This window comes from Passer domesticus, chromosome 1 (genome assembly GCF_036417665.1).
Source record: "Passer domesticus isolate bPasDom1 chromosome 1, bPasDom1.hap1, whole genome shotgun sequence".
NCBI classification, from domain to species: Eukaryota; Metazoa; Chordata; class Aves; order Passeriformes; family Passeridae; genus Passer; species Passer domesticus.
This window is the reverse complement of record NC_087474.1, coordinates 160683957-160709864: the sequence shown is the minus strand read 5'-3', so window position 1 is coordinate 160709864 and position 25908 is coordinate 160683957. Positions and strand designations below refer to the sequence as shown.

Here is a 25908-nt window from a genome sequence, read left to right as displayed (position 1 = left end):
GGCTGCTATGGCACAAGGGGCTATGGCTCCATCTGCTAAGAGTCCTCAGCACCACTCCTGACACCACCAGCTCTGGCCTCTGGCAACACCTCCTGCAAGCAAAGCACCTCAGCTATTGGCTGCCCTACTTTTACCTCACCCAAGAACCCTTCAAGTACTCTCCCTTGCCTTTTCATTCTTTTGCCTCAATAAAGTTTTCCTGCATCAAAGCCTCACATGTCTCCTTTTCTTTTAGAATTTCAAAGCTCTCAAACCCTCACCCATGGGATGGATAGCAAAGAGGCACAACACCTTCCTAAAGAAGTAGGCCCTCCCTGAAATAATGAAGACTGAAATACGAAGCAGGGTTGAAGAGTGACCTTCCAGAATATCACACAAACATATCTCCTGCCATACCCAAGGCTTTGACACATCAATGCTCTCCTGCTCATGGCTCTGGAAAATTCTCTCCATGCCAGCATAGCCTTGACAAGATCTCCGTCCATCACCACTCTCACACCACACAAACAATCACAATATCATCCACTCGCACAGAATCTCAGCAAGTTCTTCAACACTTCCATCGCCTCTACTCAAGGAAGGCTACCCACAGAGGGATTTCCAGAACCATGGACACTTCAGGTTTTCATCTTCCTGCACACAGAGACTCCTCTACCTCTTCTACTCTGTGACAATCCTCACAATAAAAAAGGCTTGTCTACTCTGCCCATAGTATTCCATGTTTTCATCTATGTCGGTACTGACTTGTAACAAGCCCCCATCCAGCCTGGTCTCCTCCAAGTCCCAGCTCTCTCAATCCCCTGTGAAAAATCCTCCAGCCATTTAAATATCTTGGTGGTGCTGAACTGGCCATGATTCACCAATTCTGTGCGCCTCTCCACCTGGGGACCCCAGAACTACTCACACTGACCACGCCATTTTTCAGGATGTTGCACAGGGTTGGCCTCATGGATACGACTCTTGACTTAATTTCAGCTTTGACTCCGGCTTGACTTTGCATCTCAAGGCTCCAGGTCATCTTGTTCAAATACCATATAAAGAGAGCAGTGCACCTCACTGACCCTTGACACCACATCTACATCCTTGCATAGTCTGTGATGATGCATGAGGAGACAGTGCCAAAGACATTGCTAAGAGCTGGAGGTAAACACCAGCCATGGCTGCCTCATTATCCACAGTGCAACTTTTTCATGCTGTTGGAAACTTAGAGATCACTAAGACATGATTGTGACCTCCAAAATCAACTCTAACTGCTCCTCATCACCTTGTATGACCGGCACTAGGAAATATTTTGCTGGGGAAAAATTGTCCCATCGTTGTGTGCAGGAACAAGGTCCCTGGAAAGCCATGGGCAAGGTGGGAGGGACTAAATGCCCTGCAAGGGGCAGCTCCTAATGCCCAGCACAGCTACAAAGCCCAGAGCAGCCTGACTAGGATGTAAAGGAATGGGCTCCCTCTCTCAAATGCAGCCACAAATCAAAGCACACCTGTCCTACAGGCTGACCTCACTGATGACATTCCAATTTTCCCAGGTATTTGTGGCTCATTCTGCTTTCTCTGACATGCATCTTCCAAGCAAATCCTCCTAAATACCAACTCTCACTTTAAAGCTGCTGCCAAGGTCAGATGCACTCAAACACAGGAACAGGACATGGTATTGTAGAGTTGCAGGAAGGAAAACAGTCCCCAGCTCAGTACTCGCCAGGCTGGGCTCTGTAAAACTGATGTTATAGTTTACATTCAGGTACATTAACAGAGTAAAAAGGCCAACACATTTGTTCTGAAAATTGAATGTATCCAGGTTGTTCAAGTGCTCCACAGACATCATTGTCTTCTCCTTCACCAGTTTTCCTTTCTGGGTGTCACTCAGACTCCAGCAATGGGGATGCCACAGTATGACCCAGCTGGGGCCAGCTGAGATGAGCACTATGGACAAATAAAACACAAGACATTGCAGGACCTGAAAAGAGTCCCCAGACAACAAGGATTGTTTTCCCATATCCAGCAGGAAAGAATATAAAATATATTTTATATTGAAATAAAAATGAACCTGAAATATAAACAGGTTTAGAATGTTGGCAACAAGACAGGGAGCGAGAAAACATGACAAAAGAGGACACTGGTCACCCACAGAAGAGCCACAAAACCCAGATGAGCCTGATGTGGCTCAGGGGGAATGAGAACCCTCCCACAAGACACTCACAAACCAAAAAGCACACCAGGGCCAGGCAGTGACTTCACTGTTGACATCCCACTCTCCAAAGCTTTGGTCATGTCGACAGCCCTTCACAAAAAAACATCATCATCAACAGCCTTTGGTCATGAACACTTATATTTAAATATAAGCCGTCGCCAAGGTCAGATGAACACGTAGTCAAAAGTAGAACATGACACTGCAGAATTGCAGGATGAAAAACACTCCCACCTCAGGACTCACCATTCTGAGTCAAGCAGGAACTGTGGCCTGCAAAATGCCCCAAGGCCATGGCACAAGGCTGTCCCGCCCCTCCAGGACCAGCATAAAAGGAGACCCAGAGCCTCTCTCCCTCATACACTTCTCCACACGCCGCCTCCTCCTGCTCCTGCACACAACCAGGTGAGTCTCAAGCCCTCCTCTTCCTGCACTCCAGGTGCCCTGCTTCCAGCATGCTGAGCCCCAGCCTCAGCAGTTCTCACACATCCCCACAGCCCAACAACAGCCTCCACACAACCTCACCCTGCTGACACGTCGTTCCTTGCACCCCCACGCCTCTGCCCTGCCTCACCCCCTTATCTCTTCCAGGACCCTCCACACCACACCCATGGCCTGCAACAACATCTGCCGACCCTGTGGACCCACCCCGCTGGCCAACAGCTGCAACGAGCCCTGTGCCCTGCAATGCCAGGATTCCCGCGTCATCATCAACCCTTCCCCTGTGCTGGTCACCCTGCCAGGACCCATCATGACCTCCTTCCCCCAGAGCACCGCCGTCGGATCCACCTCCTCCGCTGCTCTGGGCGCTGAGCTCAGTGCCCAGGGACAGCCCATCTCTGGTGGATTTGGTGGCTTTGGCTACGGCCTGGCAGGCCTGGGCTGCTATGCCACAAGGGGCTACGGCTCCATCTGCTAAGAGTCCTCAGCACCACCCCTGACACCACCAGCTCTGGCCTCTGGCAACACCTCCTGCAAGCAAAGCACCTCGGCTATTGGCTGCCCTACTTTTACCTCACCCAAGAACCCTTCAAGTTCTCTCCCTTGCCTTTTCATTCTTTTGCCTCAATAAACTTTTCCTGCATCAAAGCCTCACATGTCTCCTTTTCTTTTAGAATTTCAAAGCTCTCAAACCCTCACCCATGGGATGGATAGCAAAGAGGCACAACACCTTCCTAAACAAGTGGGCTCTCCCTGAAATAATGAAGACTGAAATACGAAGCAGGGTTGAAGGGTGACCTTCCAGAATATCACACAAACATATCTCCTGCCATACCCAAGGCTTTGACACATCAATGCTCTCCTGCTCATGGCTCTGGAAATTTCTCTCCATGCCAGCAGAGCCTTGACAAGATCTCCTTCCATCACAACTCTCAAACCACAAAAACAATCACAGTATCACCCACTCTCACAGAAACTCAGCAAGTGCTGCAAGGGCTTCCATCACCTCTACTCAAGGAAGGCTGCCCACAGAAGGATTTCCAGAACAATGGACACTTCAGGTTTTCATCTCCTTGGACAAACTCCTGTGACAATCCTCACACTAAAAAAGTCTTGCCTATTCTGCCCATGGATTTCCATCTCTTTTCACTTGTGCCGTTGCTGACTTGTAACAACCCCACATCCAACCTTATCTTCTGCAAGTCCCTCCTCTCTCAGTCTTCTTTGAAAAAACCTCCAGCCCTTGAAATACCTGGGTCCCCCTGAACCGGCTTTTTTTCACTAAGTCTGTGGGCCTCCTCCACTGGGGAGCCAAGAACTGCTCACACTGACTCACATCGTTTTTGAAGATGTTCAACAGGGTTGGCCTCATGGATACGACTCTTGAGCTACTTCATTTGAAGTTTGACTCCAGCTTGACCTTGCATCACAGGGCTGCAGGTCATCTTGTTTAAATGTTCTATAAAGAGAGCAGTCCCCCCCACTGACCCTTTACACCACCTCTACATCCTTGCATAGTCTGCGATGATGCACTAGGAGACAGTGCCAAAGACATTGTTAATAGGTGGAGGGAAACACCAGCCATGGCTGCCTCATCAACCACACGAAGATTATCATTTTCTGTAGGCAGTTCAGAGGACACTAACACAGGATTTTATCCTCCAAAATCAACTCTAACTGATCCTCATCATCTTGTATGACCTGCATTAGGAACTGCTCAGCAGGGGAAAAAATTGTCCCATCTATGTGTGCAGGAACAAGGTCCCCAGAAATCCATGGCCAAGGCGGGAGGGAATAAATGCCCTGCAAGGGGCAGCTCCTAATGCCCGGCACAGCCACAAAGCCCACAGCAGCCTGACAGGGCTCTAAAGGAATGGGCTCCCTCTCTCAAATGCAGCCTCATACCAAAATACACCTGGCCCATTGGTTGACATCATTGATGACACATCAAGGTGTCATTACTTTCGTAGGCTTTTGTGGTTTATTCTGCTTTCTCTGACATGCACCTTCCAGGAAAATCCTCCCAAATACCAACTCTCACTTCAAAGCCGCTGCTAAGGTCACATGGATTCCAGCACAGGAGCAAGACATGGAATTGGAGAGTTGCAGGAAGGAAAACAGTCCCCAGCTCATGACTGGCATGGCTAGGTTAGGGAACCCTCATGTTATAATTTTCATTCATGTACCTTGAGAGAGGACAAAGGTCAACACATTGCTATGAAAATTTAATATACCCACGTGCAACAACTGCTGCTCATGTCTTCTATTCCTTCACCAGTTTTCCTTTCTAGATGACACTCAGAGCCCAGCAATGGGACCCCACAGCATGACCTAGCAGGGGCCAGCTCACATGAGTGCTACAGATGAATAAAATACAAGAGATCCCAGAGCTTAACAGGAATCCCCAAATCACAGGGACTGCTTTCCCACAAGCAGCAGGAAAGAATTGGCGTATACACAGGCTAAGAATGTTGGCAGTGGGACAGGGAGGGAGAGAATGGGATGAAAGGGGACACCTGTCATCCCCAGAAGAGCTGCAAACCCAGTTGAGCCTGACATGCCTACGAGAGAATGAGCACCCTCTCCACAAGACACCCACAAACCGCAGCACACCACAGCCACGGCCTGACTTCCCTGTTCACATCCCACTCTCCAAAGCTTTGGTCACTTCCACAGCCCTCCAAAAAAACATCATCATCAACAGGCTTTGCTCATCAACACTTGCATTTAAAGCGGTCAACAAGGTCAGATGGACACGGAATTAAAAGCTGGACATGACACTGCAGAGTTGTGGGATCGAAAACACTCCCCACTTCAGGAATCACCACTCTGACACAACCAGGAACTGGCCTGCAAATGCCCCAAGGCCATGGCACAAGGCACTCCCGCCTCTCCTCAACCACCATAAAAGCCAGCCCAGAGCCTCTCTCCCTCACACACTTCTCCTCATGCCTTCTCCTCCCGAGCCGGCCAAAACCAGGTGAGCCTTGAGTGCGGATCCTCCTCATCCTGCACCACTGGGACCTCTCTGCCAGCACGCTCAGACCCAACTGCAGCAGCACTCACATTTCCCAACAGCCCCACTACAGCCTCCACACTCTTTCACTGCCCCTTGATGACCCATGCCCCTGCCCTGCCTCACCCCTCTCTCTCTTCCAGCCACCCTCCACACCACACCCATGGCCTGCAACAGCCTCTGCCAACCCTGCGGACCCACCCCGCTGGCCAACAGCTGCAACCAGCCCTCGGTGCTGCAAAGCCAGAATTCCCATGTTGTTATCCAGCCTCCCCCCGTCATGGTTACCCTGCCAGGATCCATCATGACCTCCTTCCCCCAGAGCACCGCCGTCGGATCCACCTCCTCCGCCGCTCTGGGCGCTGAGCTCAGTGCCCAGGGACAGCCCATCTCTGGTGGATTTGGTGCCTTTGGCTGTGGCCTGGCAGGCCTGGGCTGCTATGGCACAAGGGGCTATGGCTCCATCTGCTAAAGGCCCTCAGCACCACCCCTGACACCACCAGCTCTGGCCTCTGACAACACCTCCTGCAACCAAAGCACCTCGGCTGATGGTTGCCCGACTTGCACCTCACGCAGGTTCCCTTCAACTTCTCTCCCTGGCCTTTTCATTCTTTTGCCTCAATAAACTTTTCCTGCATCAAAGCCTCACATGTCTCCTCTTCTTTTGGAATTCAAAACCTCTCACACACTCACCAAATCAAATGCCATGGCGTGGATGGCAAAGGGACACAACACCTTCCTGAACAAGTAGAACCCCACTTGAAACAAGCAAGCCTGCAACAGGAAGAAGGGTTGAAGGCTGACTATCCACAACATGACAAAAGCACATCTCCTGCCATACCAAAGCATTTCACATATCAATGCTCACCCGCTCATTGCTCTGCCAAAGTCTCTTCATGCCAGCATAGCCTTGACAAGATCTCCTTCCATCACAACTCTCACACCACACAAACAATCACAATATCATCCACTCTCACAGAAACTCAGCAAGTGCTGCAAGGGTTTCCATCGCCTCTGCTCAAGGAAGGCTACCCACAGAAGCATTTCCACAACCATGGACACTTCAGCTTTTCATCCTCCTGCACGCAGACACTCCTGCACCTCTTCCACCCTGGGACCATCCTCACAATAAAAGAGGCTTCTCTGCGCTGACCATGCAATTCCATCTCTTTTCCCTTGTGCCCTGCCCCACTTTTCCTTAGCATGTGCAGCACTGAGAACTGATGTCATCCCTCACTTTCATTCCCTGCCATCCTCATTTACACACACTGCTAACAACCCCACATCCAGCCTTGGCCCCTGCAAGTCCCAACACTCTCAGTCCTCTCGCAAAAATCCTCCAGCCATTTCAATAGCTTGGCAGACCTCAACTGGCCTTGGTTCACAAAAGCTCTGCACCTCCTCCCATGGGCACCCCACAACTGCTCACATTCACTCCCAGCATTTTGGACAATGTTCAACAGGCTTGGCCTCATGCATGCAACTCTGGAGTGTCGCCATTTGAAGTTTGACTCCAGCTTCACTTTGCATCACAAGGCTCCAGGTCATCTTTACATTCTCTATAAATAGAGCAGTCCACCTCACTGACCCTTTACACCACCTCTACATCCCTGCATAATCTGCAATGATGCATGAGGAGACAGTGCCAAAGACATTGTTAAGAGCTGGAGGGAAACACCAGCCATGGCTGCCTCATCACCCACAGGAACATACTTATTTTCTATAGGCAACTCACAGGACACCAAGACATGATTTTATCCTCCAAAATCAACTCTAACTGCTCCTCATCACCTTGTATGACCTGCACTGGGAATCGCTGTGCTGGGGAAAAAATTGTCCCATCCTTGTGTACATTGTCCCTGGAAGGCCACTGGCAAGGTGGGAGGGAGTAAATGCCCTGCAAGGGGCAGGTCCTCATGACCGGCACAGCCACAAAGCCCACAGCAGCCTGACAGGGCTCTAAAGGAATGGGCTCCCTCTCTCAAATGCAGCCACATACCAAAATACACATGGCCCATGGGTTGATCACATTGATGACACCGCAAGGTGTCATCACTTTCTTAGGCTTTTGTGGTTTATTCTGCTTTCTCTGACACGCACCTTCCAGGAAAATCCTCCCAAATACCAACTCTCCCTTCAAAGCTACTACGAAGGTCACATGGATTCGAGCACAGGAGCAGGACATGGAATTGTAGAGTTGCAGCAAGGAAAAAAGGTCCCAGCTCGGGAATTGCCAGGCTTGGCTTGGAAAAACTGATGGTAGGAATTTCACTCATGGGAAAAGAGTGAGAGAAAAAAAAGGTCAACACTTTTCTTCTCAATATTGAATGTAACCAGGTGCTCCAACTGCTCCCCACAGGCCGTCTTCTTATAATTCACCAGTTTTCCTTTCTAGGTGACACTCAGAGCCCAGCAATGGGACCCCATAGAATCACCTAGCTGGGGCCAGCTCACATGACTGGTATGGTTGAAGAAAACACAAGACATTGCAGGACCTGAAAACAGACCCCAGATCACAGGCATTGCTTTTCCATCTCCAGCAGGAAACGCGTGACATACACACAGGTTTAGAATGTTGGAAATGCAACATGGAGGGAGAGAATGGAATGGAATGGAATGGAATGGGACACCTGTCATCCCCAGAAGAGCTGCAAACCCAGATGAGCCTGACATGCCTACGAGAGAATGAGCACCCTCTCCACAAGACACTCACAAACCGCAGCACACCACAGCCATGGCTTGACTTCCCTGTTCACATCCCACTCTCCAAAGCTTTGGTCACGTCCACAGCCCTCCAAAAAACATCATCATCACCAGTCTTTGCTCATGAACACTTGTATTTAAAAGCAGTCAACAAGGTCAGATGGACATGGAATTAAAAGCTGGACATGACACTGCAGAGTTGTGGGATCGAAAACACTCCCCACTTCAGGAATCACCACTCTGACACAACCAGGAACTGGCCTGCAAAATGCCCCAAGGCCATGGCACAAGGCACTCCTGCCTCTCCTCAACCAGCATAAAAGCCAGCCCACAGCCTCTCTCCCTCACACACTTCTCCTCACGCCTTCTCCTCCCGATCCGGCCAAAACCAGGTGAGCCTCGATTCCTCATCCTCCTCATCCTGCACCCCTGGGCCCTCTCTGCCAGCACGCTCAGACCCAACTTCTGCAGCCCTCACATTTCCCAACAGCCCCACTACAGCCTCCACACTCCTTCACTGCCCCTTGATGCCCCATGCCCCTGCCCTGCATCACCCCTCTCTCTTCCAGGACCATCCACACCACACCCATGGCCTGCAACAACCTCTGCCCAACCTCCGGACCCACCCCGCTGGCCAACAGCTGCAACCAGCCCTCTGTCCTGCAAAGCCAGGATTCCCGGGTTGTTATCCAGCCTCCCCCCGTGACGGTCACCCTGCCAGGACCCATCATGACCTCCTTCCCCCAGAGCACCGCCGTCGGATCCACCTCCTCCGCTGCTCTGGGTGCTGAGCTCAGTGCCCAGGGACAGCCCATCTCTGGTGGCTTTGGTGGCTTTGGCTGCGGCCTGGCAGGCCTGGGCTGCTCTGGCACAAGGGGCTATGGCTCCATCTGCTAAGGGCCCTCAGCACCCCTGACACCACCAGCTCTGGCCTCTGCCAACACCTCCTGCAAGCAAAGCACCTTGCCTGATGGTTGCCTGACTTGCACCTCAACCGGGATCCCTTCAACTTCTCTCCCCTTTAATTCTTTTGCCTTAATAAACATTTCCTGCATCAAAGCCTCACATGTGTCCACTTCTTTTGGAATTCAAAACCTCTCACACACTCACCCAATCAAATGACATGGGATGAATGGCAAGGGGAAACAACAACTTCCTGAACAAGTAGAAACCCACTTGGAAGAAGCAAGCCTGGAACAGGAAGCAGGGTTGAAGGCTGACTATCCACAACATGACAAAATCACATCTCCTGCCATACCAAAGCCTTTGACACATCAATGATCACCTGCTCATTGATCTGGCAAAGTCTCTTCATGCCAGCATAGCCTTGACAAGATCTCCTTCCATCACATCTCTCACACCACACAAACAGTCACAATATCATCCACTTGCACAGAAACTCAGCAAGTGCTGCAAGGGCTTCCATCGCCTCTGCTCAAGGAAGGCTACCCACAGAAGCATTTCCACAACCATGGACACTTCAGGTTTTCATCCTCCTGCACGCAGGGACTCCTGCACATCTTCTACTCTGTGACCATCCTCACAATAAAAGAGGCTTCGCTGCACTGCCCATGCAATTCCAGCTCTTTTCACTGGGGCTGTTGCTAACTTTTCCTTAGCATGTGTAGCACTGAGAACAGATGTCAACACTCACTTTCATTCCCTGCCATCCAGGATTTGCACTCACAGCAGTAACAACCCCTCATCCAGCCTTGGCCCCTGCAAGTCCCAGCACTCTCAGTCCTCTCGCAAAAATCCTCCAGCCATTTCAATAGCTTGGCAGACCTCAACTGGCCTTGTTTCACAAAAGCTCTGCACCTCCTCCCCTGGGCACCCCACAACAGCCCACATTCACTCCCATCACTTTGGACAATGTTCAACAGGCTTGGCCTCATGCATGCAACTCTTGAGTGTCACCATTTGAAGTTTGACTCCAGCTTCACTTTGCATCACAAGGCTCCAGGTCATCTTCTTCAAATATTCTATAAAGAGAGCAGTCCCTATCACTGACCCTTTACACCACCTCTACATCCTTGCATAGTCTGCGATGATGCACTAAGAGACAGTGCCAAAGACATTGCTAAGAGCTGGAGGGAAACACCAGCCATGGCTGCCTCATCACCCACACGAAGATTCTTATTTTCTATAGGCAACTCAGAGGACACTAAGACATGATTTTGCCCTCCAAAAACAACTCTAACTGCTCCTCATCACCTTCTATGACCTGCACTTGGAAACGCTTTGCTGGGGAAAAAAATTGTCCCATTCTTGTGTACAGGAACAAGGTCCCTGGAAATTCATGGGCAAGGTGGGCGGGAGTAAATGCCCTGCAAGGGGCAGGTTCTCATGACCGGCACAGCCACAAAGCTCAGAGCAGCCTGACAGGGCTCTAAAGGAATGGGCTCCCTCTCTCAAATGCAGCCACATACCAAAATACACCTATCCCATGGGTTGACCACATTGATGACACCCCAAGGTGTCATCACTTTCTGTGGCAGAGAGAATAGGGACAGGCGGTCGGAAGATTTCGGGCTGTCACGGAAACCTGATAGGGCCTCCCTCACCTGACTCCCAGAGATAAGGATAGCCGCAGGACAAGAGGCCAAGAATGTTGTAATCCCCCCAAGAATGTTGTAACCCTACCTAACACGGCCTCCACCCAGTCCCCTTACTAACCATATAAGGTAAAAGTCAGACCCCAAAGGTAGGGGAAGGACCAAGGGTATATATACCGAGGAGAAAACCAATAAAGGGCCTTTGGACCGTCTATCACATTGATGTCTGCGTGTCCTTAGCCCGAGCGGCCAAGAGCATTGGGCCGTCGTGCTGTGTTTCCTTAGAACCAGGTCGCTACAACAAGTGGTGCCGAAAGCCCGGGAACACAAAAGAAACAGAACCCGGGATCGGGAGTCTCCTGGACAAGGCCAGCGGCTGCGGGGGGTCCTGGACTCCACCACAGCGAGGAGGGACGCCTCCGGAAACCGCCACAGCCTCATACAAGCTGTGGCCTGAGTTTGAATTGGAACCGCCATAGCCCCATACAAGCTGTGGCCTGAGTTTTACGAGGACCGCCGCAACCTTGCAGAAGTTGTGACCAGAGTCTTGTAGGACCGCCAGTCTCGTGGAAGTCGTGGCCCGAGTCGCGTGGGGACCGCCTCAGCCTCATGGAAGCTGTAGCCCGAGTCGTGAGTTATTTTAATTTACAATGGGGTATTAGATGTGACTTCAAGCATTTTCAGCTTGCTATTAATAAGCTCCAAGAGCTAAGGACGATAACTCGTCCCATAGACATATTAAATTCAGAGGTGTGGGAGAGATGTACACTCGCTTTAGCCGAGGATTTAAAGGTTACAGGCAGTGGGAAATGTCTTAAGGCGTGGGCTAAAGCAGAGGAAGCTTTAAAAAAGGCCTCAGAACAGCAGGAGGCATGGGAAGCAGCGAAGACCATGCTGTTAGCAACCCCAAAAATCGGGAGTGTGGCTGCGACCCAAACGGCCCCGGGAAACGGCCCGGAGGGGGGGGGCAACACGCGGGAGGCGGGCGTTCCCCGCCCGAACCCGCGCGCGGACGCGAGCCCGGGTCGCGACCACCCGGCGCCCCGGGGGGACCCCCTGACCCCTCCGCAGTGCCCGCGGGACTCCCCGACCCCACAGCCCACCTTGCGGGACCCCTTGAACCCCCCGCGGAGCGCGCCCGGCCCCGGCCCGCCCGAGGAGCCCGCCGGGGTCGCGGAGCCGCTGCCCCCTCCCCTCCCCCCACCGCGAACCGCCGATTCGGGGACGCTGACGGCGGAACAGGACTCGCGTTCGTTCTGGGAAGGTTTAATGGCGGACGCGCGCCGCGCGGAGAGTATCGCGGCCGCGGAATCCGGCAACGCCGTGCCGGCGGCGGCCGGCGGACCCGGCGCCAGAGCCGCGCCGCCGCCATACGGGTTTGAAAATGGCGCGGGCCACGCGGGAGAGGGGCGGGGCCAGCCGCCCAGCGGCGAGAACGGCACGGAGCCGAGAAGGAGCACTACCGCGCATGCGCGGGGCAGTGCGGGGGGGCGGACACCCGAACGGGAGCCGCGCCCAGCGGCGCCACCGTATAAGGGGGAGACCCCGCCCCGCAGGGGGCAGGAAACTCACGGGGGGCGAGAGCGGCGCCCCCCCCGAGAAGCGGAGCGACACCGCCCACGAGGGGAGGAACGAGAGCGACACCGCTCGCGAGGGGAGGCGCGACTCCACCCCCGAGGGGAGGAGCGGGGGCGGAGCCGCGGGAAAACGCGGAGCAGACCGGAAGCGTACTGGCATTCAACTTCCGGCTCGGAGACAAGTGAGAGCTCCTCAGTCAGCTCAACCGAGTTTACCGAGTCAGACTGTGACTCGGAAGCCGAGAGGGCAGAATTAACGCGGTTTCAAGCGAAACCGAATAAAGCTTTCAATAAAACCGGGAAGCAAACACAACATAAGCTTACAGACTGGGGCAAAATAAAGATAGCATGTGCAGATTGGGTGGATATGACCAGCGTTCATACTTACCCAGTCAGAGTTACAGGAGCCCAGGGAAATCAGCAGCGAACGTATACACCAGTAAACGTAAAAGAGGTTCAGACAATAGCGAAAGCAATTTCAGAAAAAGGGATCAACTCAGCAGTGGTTACTACTTTAATAGACGGGCTTTTTTGCAATGACGATTTACTTCCCTTCGATATTAGACAAATCGCTCGTAAGATCTTTGATGCGGCAGGTATCAGACTGCACGGTTTTTCCCCTAGCAAGTTGGCCCAGACATTGGCAATTCAAAGAAGTCCCACCAGTGAACGGAGTGGGGGGACAATCCCGAGCGTGGAAGAGCACCCAGCTGGTAGCTATAACGCTTCACACAAAAGGAGGGCCAGAAAAAACAGTAGCAGTCTATCCATACATCCTGCAGAATTCTCCACCCCTGTTGGGAAGGGACGTCCTTGCTATGTTAGGAGTCAGGATCACAAATTTATAATGAGGGCCACTGCCATACACCCAGCGCTGCCAATCAAAATAACTTGGAAGTCATCAAACCCCATATGGGTCGAGCAGTGGCCCCTATCTGAGCCTCGAGTGGCAGCCTTATTAGAATTGGTCGATCGTGAGTTACAAAAGGGTCACATAGAACCGACCACTAGCCCATGGAATACCCCTGTATTCGTGATCCCCAAAAGGTCAGGGGAAGGCTATCGCCTCATCCACGACCTAAGAGAAGTGAATAAGACAATTCAACCCAAGGGTCCAGTTCAGACCCTGATACCCGCAAACTCAGCCATACCCGAGGGACAGCCATGCGCAGTGCTGGACATCAAAGACTGTTTCTTTTCCATACCCTTGCACCCTGAGGACAAAGAACGATTCGCCTTTTCCGTTGTGTTTCCGAACGGTAAGCGGCCAAATCTGCGCTTCCAGTGGAGAGTGCTACCACAAGGTTTGGTGGACAGTCCGACTATATGCCAGATCTCCGTGGACAAAGCGCTGACGCCAGTTCGACACTCCTATCCCACCGCAACCATCATCCAATACATGGACGACATCCTGATCGCAGCTCCATCAACGAGCCAGGTGGATCACCTGGTGTCCACAGTTACGGAAACCCTGCGAGCCAACGGCTTCGAGATCGCGACCGCAAAGATCAAGAAAGGACCTTGCGTGACATTCCTGGGAGTAGGGATCACAAGCTCCTACGTGACCCCTCCAAGGGTGAGAGTGAACCGAGACGTCAAGACGCTACACGACGTCCAGCGCCTGGTAGGATCACTGCAGTGGCTTCGCAACATCATCCTGGTTCCTCCGGAGGTCATGGACCCTTTATACGACCTCCTGAAAGGGAAGCAGCCCTGGGAACCAAAGGAGCTGACACCGCAAGCAAAGAGCTCCCTCGACTTCATCGAACACCAGATGTCCACTGGCACGCTTGCCAGGTGGAACCCAGCTATGCCCCTGGACTTGTACGTCCACTTCACACCGAAAGGAGGAGTGGGAGCATTGGCCCAAGGACCTACCGAGAAGTCCCGACCGATCCAATGGGTGGTCCTCGGAAGACCAGCTCGAGCGTTCTCCCCAGGGACGGAATGCATCGCGAACCTCATCATAAAAGGCAGAAAACTCGCCCTGAAACACCTAGGAACAGAGCCAACAAGGATCCACCTTCCGCTTCGCAAGCAACCGGCAACAGAATCGACAACAATATCGGAGCACCTAGCCCTTGCACTCACCGGCTTCGGAGGAGAAATCTCCTACTCCGCCAAGCCACCTTGGACTCAGCTGCTGACCATCGTCGACATAGACATGCCACCGAAGGTCAGAGACAGACCGCGGCCAGGACCAACAGTCTTCACGGACGCTTCCTCCACGACCTCGACCGCAACGGCAGTGTGGCAGGCAGGAGAGCAATGGCATTGCATCAAAGCGTGTGACCCAACACTGTCAGTGCAGCAACTGGAGGCAGCGGCAGTAGCCTTGGCGTGCGGACTCTTCCGAGAGGAACACCTCAACATCGTGACAGACTCCATATTCGTGGCAAAACTCTGCCTAGCCATGGCAGAACCGGGGGTGTCAACATCAGCAGCAGCCCAAATGCTGGAAGAAGCGCTCTCCTCACGACGGGGCACCATATCCGTCATACACATCAACAGCCACAACCCAGTCAAAGGTTACTTCCAGATCGGCAACGACAAAGCGGACGCCGCAGCAAAAGGAGTTTGGACGTTGCAAGAAGCGCGTCAGCTGCACGAATCGCTTCACATCGGGGCAAAAGCACTGGCAAAGAGATGCGGAATCTCGACAGCAGACGCAAAACACGTAGTGGCGACCTGTCCTCATTGCCAGAAGTCACCACTGTGGACCAGCGGAGTCAATCCAAGAGGCCTCAAGCCCTCAGAAATCTGGCAATCAGACTTCACCGTGTGCCAACTGATGAAGCCAAGAGCGTGGCTAGCAGTGACAGTAGACACCTTCAGCGGAACGATAGTAGCCACGCAGCACCTCAAAACGGACTCAAAAGCCACGATTCAGCACTGGCTGACAGCCATGGCATGGCTCGGTGTCCCCAGACAAATCAAAACAGATAACGGGTCGAATTTCACTTCCAAGCAGGCGCAAGAATTCGCCAAAAAATGGGGTATCACCCTGGTACAAGGTATCCCTTACAACAGTACCGGGCAGGCAATAGTAGAGCGGGCAAATCAGACCCTAAAAACCAGAATAGAGGTGTTGGCAAAAGCAGACGGCTTTGCCAACTCCATTCCCCCAGGAGAGCAGGCACGCATACTAGCAACAGCTCTGTTAGCGCTCAATCAATTTCCCAGGGGGGACGAGACAAACAGTCCCGTCCAAAAACATTGGACCACTCGAATGCAGGAGGAGGGTCCACGAGTAATAATAAGGAACGAGCTAGGCGAATGGGAACGGGGTTGGAGGTTAATGCTCACGGGACGAGGGTACGCAGCAGTCAAAAAAGACGGAGAAATCAGGTGGTGTCCACTTAAATCGATCAAACCAGATCTCCAAAAGGAGCAGGGTGACGCTAACGAGAATGGCGAGTCTCTGTTTGCAGGACATGATCAAGAGACGTCCGCGAGACGTGCACACTCGCGTTCCGGAGGAGAGAGACAGACCACCGAACCGCCAGACAGCACCCGAAGGACCGGCACGGGCGAGATCCAGTCATCAAGGGTACCTCTGGGTAATGTTGCTGCTGGGGCTAGTTGCCAGGGGGCAAGCCAGCTCACAGTACTATCCCCATCAGCCATTCAGGTGGGTCATACGGCACCTCACCAATGACAAGGTGCTCAGACACGTCATTACACCAGACGCCCCATCCTTCATACTTCGCATTACAGACCTGTTCCCGGGACGACCAAAGCCAGACCCTCATTCCCCATACGCCAAAAACACATACCTATCCTATTGGTGCCCAGCCTCAAACCCCGGAAAAAGTTACTGTAATCGCCCGGGGTGGGGATATTGCGGACACTACGGTTGTGAAACAATAGTCACAGACACCAGACCGACAGGGCCGGGGTGGGACCCACAGGAACCCGACAGATTCTTACAGTTCACTTGGGCGCCAAAAGGCTGCAAAACACCACTCTTCCATCACGAAAGCACCCATCGAAACAGCCACAAACTCCCAAAAATCCAGAAATGTATTAGGTACAACATGACAGTCTTGCAGCCCAGAAACCCCAGTTGGGCCTTCGGAAAAATGTGGACAGTAGTCCTTCACGGGACAAACGAGTGGGTAAACGTGCAGATTATCAGGCTCATACCGTCAGTACCCCGAGCGGTCGGACCAAACAAAGCAATCAAAAGCGTGCAGAAAGGGAAAAACACGACCTACCCCAAAACCTTACCTACAAGGGTCGCGAATACCCAGACAGGCCTAGCGAGAACCATTCAGACACATCGCTTAGCTAAGTCGGATTCGGACCCAATCCTTCGCATGTTAGAAGCTACCTTCCTATCCCTAAACGAATCCAACCCTAACCTAACCAATTCCTGTTGGCTATGTTACGATGTCAAACCACCCTTTTACGAAGGAGTCGCCTTAGATACCCCTTTCACATATTCCTCAGCAGACGCCCCTCACCAATGTAGATGGGACACTCCCCGCAAAGGAATCACCCTGAGTCAGGTCACGGGGAGGGGGAGATGCTTTGGAAATACAGCCCTAGCTAGGCGGGAAGGCAACGTGTGCACCAAAGTAGTCAAACTTGACAGGAGAAAAAAGTGGGTAGTCCCATCCGCATCGGGCATGTGGGTTTGCCAAAGATCCGGAGTGAGTCCCTGTGTGTTCCTAGACAAATTCAATGACTCAACAGACTTCTGTGTCCAAGTCTTGATCGTTCCCAGGATCCTGTATCACTCAGACGAGGAGGTGTACCAACTCCTCGGAGAACCCAGCCGACTCCACAAGAGAGAAATAATAACAGGCATAACAATCGCAATGTTGCTCGGCCTAGGAGCGGCAGGAACAGCAACGGGAGTCGCGGCCTTGGCGACCCATCACCAAGGTTTGTCCCAGCTGCAGAGGACCGTCGACGAGGATCTACAGAGAATAGAGAAATCCATATCCTTTCTAGAGAAATCAGTTTCCTCACTTTCAGAGGTGGTCCTGCAGAACAGGCGAGGACTGGACCTCCTACTCATGCAACAAGGAGGCCTGTGCGCCGCCTTAAAGGAGGAATGCTGTTTCTACGCAGACCACACAGGAGTCGTCAGAGACTCCATGGCGGAACTCCGAAACAGACTGGCTCAGAGACAGAGAGACAGAGACGACCAACAAAGCTGGTTCGAATCCTGGTTCAATCAATCACCATGGCTAACCACTCTAATTTCTTCCCTAATAGGTCCGTTAGCAATCCTGCTTCTAGCCGTCACGTTCGGACCGTGCCTACTGAACAAGCTAGTCTCATTCGTCCGGACCCGCCTGGAACGGACCAACATCCTGCTCTTAGGCAGACATCCGATGCTGTGAATTCAACAAGAAGTTCAACAGGGAACGCTGCCGGACGCAAGAACCCGAGAAAGAACTTGCCAGGCAGAAAAACTAACTCAGGAACCCCAAATCCCCTTTCCTTGTCAAGTGACAACCTTAGATACCTCATATCAGCATGTAGACGACTACCTCATCCATTTGTGGGAGAAGGGGGGGGAGATGTGGCAGAGAGAATAGGGACAGGCGGTCGGAAGATTTCGGGCTGTCACGGAAACCTGATAGGGCCTCCCTCACCTGACTCCCAGAGATAAGGATAGCCGCAGGACAAGAGGCCAAGAATGTTGTAATCCCCCCAAGAATGTTGTAACCCTACCTAACACGGCCTCCACCCAGTCCCCTTACTAACCATATAAGGTAAAAGTCAGACCCCAAAGGTAGGGGAAGGACCAAGGGTATATATACCGAGGAGAAAACCAATAAAGGGCCTTTGGACCGTCTATCACATTGATGTCTGCGTGTCCTTAGCCCGAGCGGCCAAGAGCATTGGGCCGTCGTGCTGTGTTTCCTTAGAACCAGGTCGCTACAACAACTTTCGTAGGCTTTTGTGGTTTATCCTGCTTTCTCTGACACGCACCTTCCAGGAAAATCCTCCCAAATACCGACTCTCACTTCAAAGCTGCTTCTAAGGTCACATGGATTCCAGCACAGGAGCAGGACATGGAATTGTAGAGTTGCAGCAAGGAAAATAGTCCCCAGCTCATGACTAGCGTGGCTACCTTCGGGAACCCTGATATTATGATTTTCATTCATGTACCTTAAGATAGGAAAATGGTCAACACATTTGTTCTGAAATTTGAATCCAATGACGTGCTCCAACTCCTTTTCACATCTTCTTATCCTTCACCACTTTTCCTTTCTAGGTGACACTCAGAGCCCACAAATGGTTCCCCACAGCATGACCTAGATCGGCCCAGCTCTGATGAGTACTACAGATGAATAAAATACAAGATATCCCACAGCTTAATAGGAATCCCCAAATCCCAGGGATTGGTTTCCCACAAGCAGCAGGAATGGATTGGCATATACACAGGTTTAGAATCTTGGAAGCGGGACAGGCAGGAAGAGAATGGGATGAAAGAGAAGACCCATCAATCCCAGAAAAGCTGCAAAGCCCAGAGGAGCCTGACGTGGATTTGGAAGAATGAGGACCTTCTCCACAGGACACCCACAAACAACAGCACACTAGGGCCAGTGGGTGACTTCCCTGATGACATCCCACTCTCCAAAGCTTTGCTCACATCCACAGCCCTCCAAAAAAACATCATCAACACTTGCATTTAAATTGGCCAACAAGGTCAGATGGACACGGAATTAAAGGCTGGACATGACACTGCAGGGTTGTGCGATCAAAAACACTCCCCACTTCAGGACTCACCACTCTGACACAACCAGGAACTGGCCTGCAAAATGCCCCAAGGCCATGGCACAAGGCACTCCCACCTCTCCTCAACCACCATAAAAGCCAGCCCACAGCCTCTCTCCCTCACACACTTCTCCTCACGCCTTCTCCTCCCGATCCGGCCAAAACCAGGTGAGCCTCGAGTCCGGATCCTCCTCATCCTGCACCCCTGGGCCCTCTCTGCCAGCACACTCAGACCCAACTTCAGCAGCCCGCACATTTCCCAACAGCCCCACAACAGCCTCCACACTCCTTCACTGCTCCTTCCTGCCCCACACCCCTGCCCTGCCTCACCCCTCTCTCTCTTCCAGCCACCCTCCACACCACACCCATGGCCTGCAACAGCCTATGCCCAACCTCCGGACCCACCCCGCTGGCCAACAGCTGCAACCAGCCCTCTGTCCTGCAAACCCAGGATTCCCGTGTTGTTATCCAGCCTCCCCCCGTGACGGTCACCCTGCCAGGACCCATCATGACCTCCTTCCCCCAGAGCACCGCCGTCGGATCCACCTCCTCCGCTGCTCTGGGCGCTGAGCTCAGTGCCCAGGGACAGCCCATCTCTGGTGGATTTGGTGCCTTTGGCTGCGGCCTGGCAGGCCTGGGCTGCTCTGGCACAAGGGGCTATGGCTCCATCTGCTAAGGGCCCTCAGCACCACTCCTGACATCACCAGCTCTGGCCTCTGCCAATACCTCCTGCAACCAAAGCACCTCGGCTGATGGTTGACCTACTTGCACCTCACACTGGATTCCTTCAGCTTCTTCTTTCTCAGCAGTCTTTTGTGACAATAAACTTTTCTTGCATCACTACCTCAGTTTCTTCCTGTTATTTTTGAATTCAATGGTCTCACATCCTCACCCTGTGCAATGCCAGCACTCAACCATTATGTTGGATGGAAAGGGAGAAAAGAACATTTCTTAGCAAATATGTCTCCACCTGGAACCACCAATGCTGACATGGGCATCAGGGGAAAAGGGGGAACCTTCCAGAACATGACACAAGGCCATCATCTCATCTACCAAAGCCTTGGACAGAACAATTTTCTCCTGGGCACTGCTCTGACAAAGTCACTCTATGCCAGCATAAAATTGAAGAATTCTCTTCCCAGCAACACTCCTGAGTTCTCCCTGGGAACAGAGGAATAACATCCTGCACTGTGGCAGGAACTCCAGAGAGCAAATTCTTCCATCCCCCTTGCTCAAGCAGGCCAAGTAGGAGCAGAATTTCCAGGAGTTTGGCCTGTTCAGTTTTGGACATCCAAGAAGAGGGACCCCATTTTCTCTTAGAGTCTGGGGCTGTCTTCGCACAATGAAAAACTCTTGCTTCCTTTGCCATTGGAAATTCCATCTATTTTCACTTGTGCACGTGCCCCCTTTCCCTTCATGTTTCCAGTGCTGACACCCCCCTGCCCAGCAGTGTCTCCTCAGAGTACCAGCTCTCTCAGTCTCTCCTCTAAAAAAGATTCTCCAGCCCTTGCACAACCTAGTGGCCTTCAGGTCTTCCTCCACTACCCCACTGTGCTTCTTCACCTGTGGAGGACAGAACTGTCCACACTGTTCCACACAGGAATTCACAAGTGCTCTAAAGAGAGGAAGTGCCACATCTCCTGACTTCATGGCAACAATTTTCTGAATTCTCTCTTGGACATGGGTGAGAATGACTGAAGTAATGCCCCTTCTGGTGTCTTGTTCTCCACCAGCACCACAGGGTCCTGCTCACAAATCCCACTCCTCAGACTCTGAGCCCACAGCATTATCCAGGACCAAGTGTCAATTCCTGTCCAGATGCAGAAATTCTCTTTTCCCTTGCTTGAACTTTGGGAGACTCCTTGAACCCTCAGCTTCTTGGTCTCTTTGGTGGAACAGCCAAGTGGTGCCTCAGACACTCCACAATCTGCCAGCTCACTGAGGAGGCAACTCAATTCATCAACTGCCCACATGGAACAGAAGACTCCAGGGGCTCAGACCTGGCACAGATGCAAAGCCCAGACCAGCTTGACAGAGCTGGGATTGTTGGGGATGGATCTAAATAATTCACCCACAAACACAAAACCATGAGTTCTACAGACAGACCTCACTGTTGACAACCCACCTCTCCAAAATCTTAGTCTTGGACACAAACCATCAGCACCAGCCATTGGTTTCAAATACTCACACTTTTAAGGAGGAATGACCATGACGGAAGAGGCAGATCCCCATGCAAAGGCCACACCAGCCTGACATGGCTGCAGTGGAATGGGGCCCCTCTTCACTACACACCCACAAAAAAAAAACCCCACACAACTGCCATTAAATGACCTCACTGATGACACCTATATTTTTCTTAGCCTTTCGTTGTATATTTTGGTTTTTCTGACACACATCTTCCAAACAAATCCTCCAAATACCAACTCTTATTTAAAAGCAGCCTCCAGTGTCAAATGGACACTTCCTTAAGAGTAGGACATGACACTGCAGAGTTGTGTGTAGGATAACACTCCCCACATCATGACTTGCAAGGCTGTGTCAGAAAAAACTGATATTATGATTTCCATTCAGGTACCTCTAGAGAGTAAAAAGGTCAACACTTCTTCTGAAAAGTGAATGTCTGTTGCTCCATCAGCTCCTCCTCACACATGTTCTTCTCCTTCTCCTTCACCAGCTATGGATGGATGGGCACAAGACCTTAGGGAGTATGGGACACATCTCCGATTCACAGGAATTGCTTCCCATCTTTACTGGGAAAAGCCTGCACTATAGAGAAATTCAGGAATTTTGCAACATGCTTGGGAGACAAAAAATGTGATGGAAGGGGAGCTGTCATCTGTCACCCCAGAAGAGCTGCAAAGGCTAAATGAGCCTGACAGGCTTGTGGTGGAATGAGCCCCTCTTCACCACACACCAACAAACCACAGCACAGCACTGCCACAATGATGACATCCCACTTCTCCAAAGCTCTGGTCACGTCTTCAGCTGTCCCAGAGAAACAACATTAACAGCAGCCTTTGGTCTCTAATACCTGCATTTAAAAGCGGCCACCAAGGTCATGGCCTCAAGAGCAGGACATGACACTGCAGAGTTGTGGGGAGCAAACCACTCCTTAGCTCAGCACTCACCAGGCCTGCAAAATGCCCCAAGGCCATGGCACAAGGCTGTCCCGCCCCTCCAGAACCACCATAAAAGCCAGACCAGAGCCTCTCTCCCTCACATACTTCTCCTTCTGCTCCTGCTGACAACCAGGTGAGCCTCAAGCCCCCAAACCTTCCGCTCTTGCACTCCTCGCCCCTCTCTTCCAGCACGCTCAGCCCCAACCTCAGCAGCGCTCACACCTCCCCACAACCCCACTACAGCCTCCACACTCCATCACAGCATCTTGCACCCCCACGCCTCTACCCCGCCTCATCCTTCTCTTTTCCAGGACCCTCCACACCACACCCATGGCCTGCAACAACCTCTGCCAACCCTGCGGACCCACCCCGCTGGCCAACAGCTGCAACCAGCCCTCTGTCCTGCAAACCCAGGATTCCCGTGTTGTTATCCAGCCTCCCCCTGTGACGGTCACCCTGCCAGGACCCATCATGACCTCCTTCCCCCAGAACACCGCCATCGGATCCACCTCCTCTGCTGCTCTGGGCGCTGAGCTCAGTGCCCAGGGACAGCCCATCTCTGCTGGATTTGGTGGCTTTGGCTACAGCCTGGCAGGCCTGGGCTGCTATGGCACAAGGGGCTATGGCTCCATCTGCTGAGGGCCCTCAGCACCACCCCTGACACCACCAGCTCTGGCCTCTGGTAACAGCTCCTGCAAGCAAAGAACCTCAGCTGATGCTCTCCCGACTTGAACCTGACATTGGATCTTTTCCACTCGCTGCTCCTGTCTATTCATTCTTTTGCCTAAATAAAATTTTCCTTCAGCAAAGCCTCAGATGCCTCCTGTTCTTATACCAGGCTTCTTGCAGCTACCCCCAGCACAGACACTTTGCTCCCAGCCTAAACATCTGCAGTCTCCCTGACACCATTCACTTTCAGAGGTGTGCCACGACCACACAATGAAGTTCCCATTTCCTTGTCCCCTTTTCCTGAAAGGATCTTGGTTTACCAGGTTTTGCAGGCCTTCACACCCCTTTCCATGAGCTCCTCAGCTGATCCAGGTGATGGTCATTGCTGTATTCTCCACCTGGCTGGACTGTCCCCATTCCAGCACCCTGGGACTTTCCAGGTCAGGATCTCACCTTGTTATGAGGTCTTCAATGATCCCTCATGGAGATCCCCCTTTCCCTCCTCACTGCAGGGTCCCATTAAGTGAGCCTCAAGGTACCCTCCTCCCTGTTCAGGGTCCCTGGATCACCCGTGCTGGTGACCCCAAGCCACCAACCCTCTGCTCTGAGGTCACACATCACATCCCCATTATGACCTGACTCCCACCAAGTCACTGTGGATTCCTGAGGTGCGGCATGGAGACCTTGGAACAAGGCGGAGGAACGAGCCTGTGACCCTCCTGAGAAGATGGTGCCCCTTGTGCCACCTTCCTGCCTCTTTGCCTCCCAGTTTTGACACTCCAACATGGATTTTTGGGTCATAAAGATATTTGGTCTCCCCACATTGCTTCTCACCAGTGACGTTCACTCTTTCTTTTCCTTTGATGTGTTTTTTTATTCTGTACAAAGGCTCCCGGCAAACAGGTGAGCTCTGGGCTGACACACGAGTTCAAAGTCTCCAGGGCTATTGGCAGCACTAAAATATTCATCAAAAGCAAATTAAAATAACATCTCTGGAGCAGCTGGAGCCCAGAGAGGCAGAGAACTCTGTGCACAGCTGGATTCAGATTTGGTTCAAAGAGGAAGAGTTTGCTGAGGAACAAAGACCTTCTTTAAAACCAAAACTAAACAGCCCCTGCAGCTGAGCTGGGAAAGGAGAGAGGGAATAGGCTTGGAACTGTTTGGCCTTTTTATTTCTCTATTTAGTTAAATAGTGCATTTCCCCTGGCTGGCCTTGAGGCACCAACTTCAGCTCATCTTAAAGTAAAGTCTAGCCCACAAAAAGACAAATTTAAGCAATCCATGCTCTTATACTCATTCATCTTGGAGTTCATCCAGCTTGACATCAACACTTGGACCGAAACAAGAGCAGGATTTCACCTTCCCAAGGTCCTGGGACATGCCCAAGCAGCCAGGCCCAGCGGGATGTCTGCCTCATCCCAAACCTGCGCCAGAGACGCTCTTTTTGGGCACAGTCAGCTCACGTGGGTTCCAGGGAACACTCGGAGGAGGCTCAGATCCACATCCACAGTGCCCTGTGCCCACATTCCTCTCTCCAATCCACCCTGGGAATTCCAGGTCCCCCTGGGTCCTGCCCAGTTCTCTGCACTCCGTCCAAGGAGACCCCAAGCAGATGGAAAAGGTGACATCTCTTCCAGTGCCTCTCCCAATGGGATTCACACCCACCTAGCCAAGATCCCACTCCCAGAATAACCCCAAACCCCATCATGGAGCAGTGGCAGGTTCACCTCCCTCCTCCAGAGGCCTGGACTCGACAAAATGACCGAAAAGACCAAACCCAAAATGAGGATGGGAGGGACATTCTTGTGCGGCAGCTGCTCCCAATCCCATGAACGGGAATTCCTGGAATGTCTGTGGCCATCACCCCCCATCCCCATCCCAGTCTTCCCGCTCTGTTCTTCTGGATAATTCCCATTGCCAAAGGGCTGCACATTGTGGGGAGCAACCCCCAATCCCTATGGAAACTGGCACAGGCCATCCTGTGGGACAAGACCTGGAAAAGGGGTCACTGCTGGTGCGCTGCTCCCAAAAAAAGAGCCACAAAGCTGGAATTTTAGCGGGGAAGAGATGCTTAGAGCTGTCTCACCTGGGCTCCTGGAGTAAAGCATCATCCTCGGACAGCTTCCACCCGGGAGAGGCTGCACCTGGGAATCTCAGACCCATCCGCCCCACTTTCCTGGGAGGCACGGGGAGGGCAGAGCAGGGAGTGGGGCTGGACCCAAAACCGGGCCCGTTCTGGAGAAACAGGTCACCCACAAGGAAGCTTCGCGACGGAAACGACGCCTCGCACCAAGCAGCGGTTCTCCAGCAGGATCTGGCCAAGCCACCCAGGCTTTATCCTGCCGGCTGGAAGGCCCCGGGATGGCCTCTGGATCGTGTCACGCAGACGCCCTGCCCAGATGAGCTAATGGGTCTGCTCCGGGCTTTGATCCTCAAATCCCAAGCCCTCGTTAGATAACATCAGGAGCCGGGGTGATATTTCATTAACAAACGAGCCCGTCCCACGTGGTCGCCGCAACTTTATCCCTCTCCCCTGTGATCTTCCCTCGTGCTCCAACATTTCTTTGGTAATTAGCCCCAGAATTAGCATATTTAAGCTCCAAAATTACTACATTTAATGCAACACCGTGGTTATTCCAGTGCTGTCGCAGCAGCTCTTGGCTGCGCCACCTCCCAGCAACTCCTTGGCCGAAACATGGTTTTACCCCTAATTAGTCTCCCAAAACTTGCAGGAGGCAGCAGGAAGATCTTATCCTCCCACCAGCACGTGGAAAATCTCCCTTGGCTTTCCCCCCCATCCCTGGGAGCGTTCAAGGCCATGCTGGAGCAACCTGGTCTGGTGGAAGGTGTCCCTGCCCATGGAATGGGATGACTTTTATTTACAGGAACGATTTTATTC

The 25908-nt window shown here is 52.4% G+C and overlaps 1 protein-coding gene across 11 annotated transcripts in view; it reads right to left on the bottom strand.

The window, feature by feature from the left end:
• Positions 1 to 23629, bottom strand: part of LOC135286467 (feather beta keratin-like) — a 143067-nt gene extending 119438 nt beyond the window's left edge. For all 11 annotated transcript variants that reach the window (XR_010350780.1, XR_010350781.1, XR_010350775.1 and 8 more), the window contains exon 1: positions 23463 to 23629. The gene's annotated coding sequence lies outside the window, so the exon portion shown is untranslated. The remainder of the gene's footprint in view (positions 1 to 23462) is intronic.
• Between the last annotated feature and the right edge of the window lie 2279 nt (positions 23630 to 25908).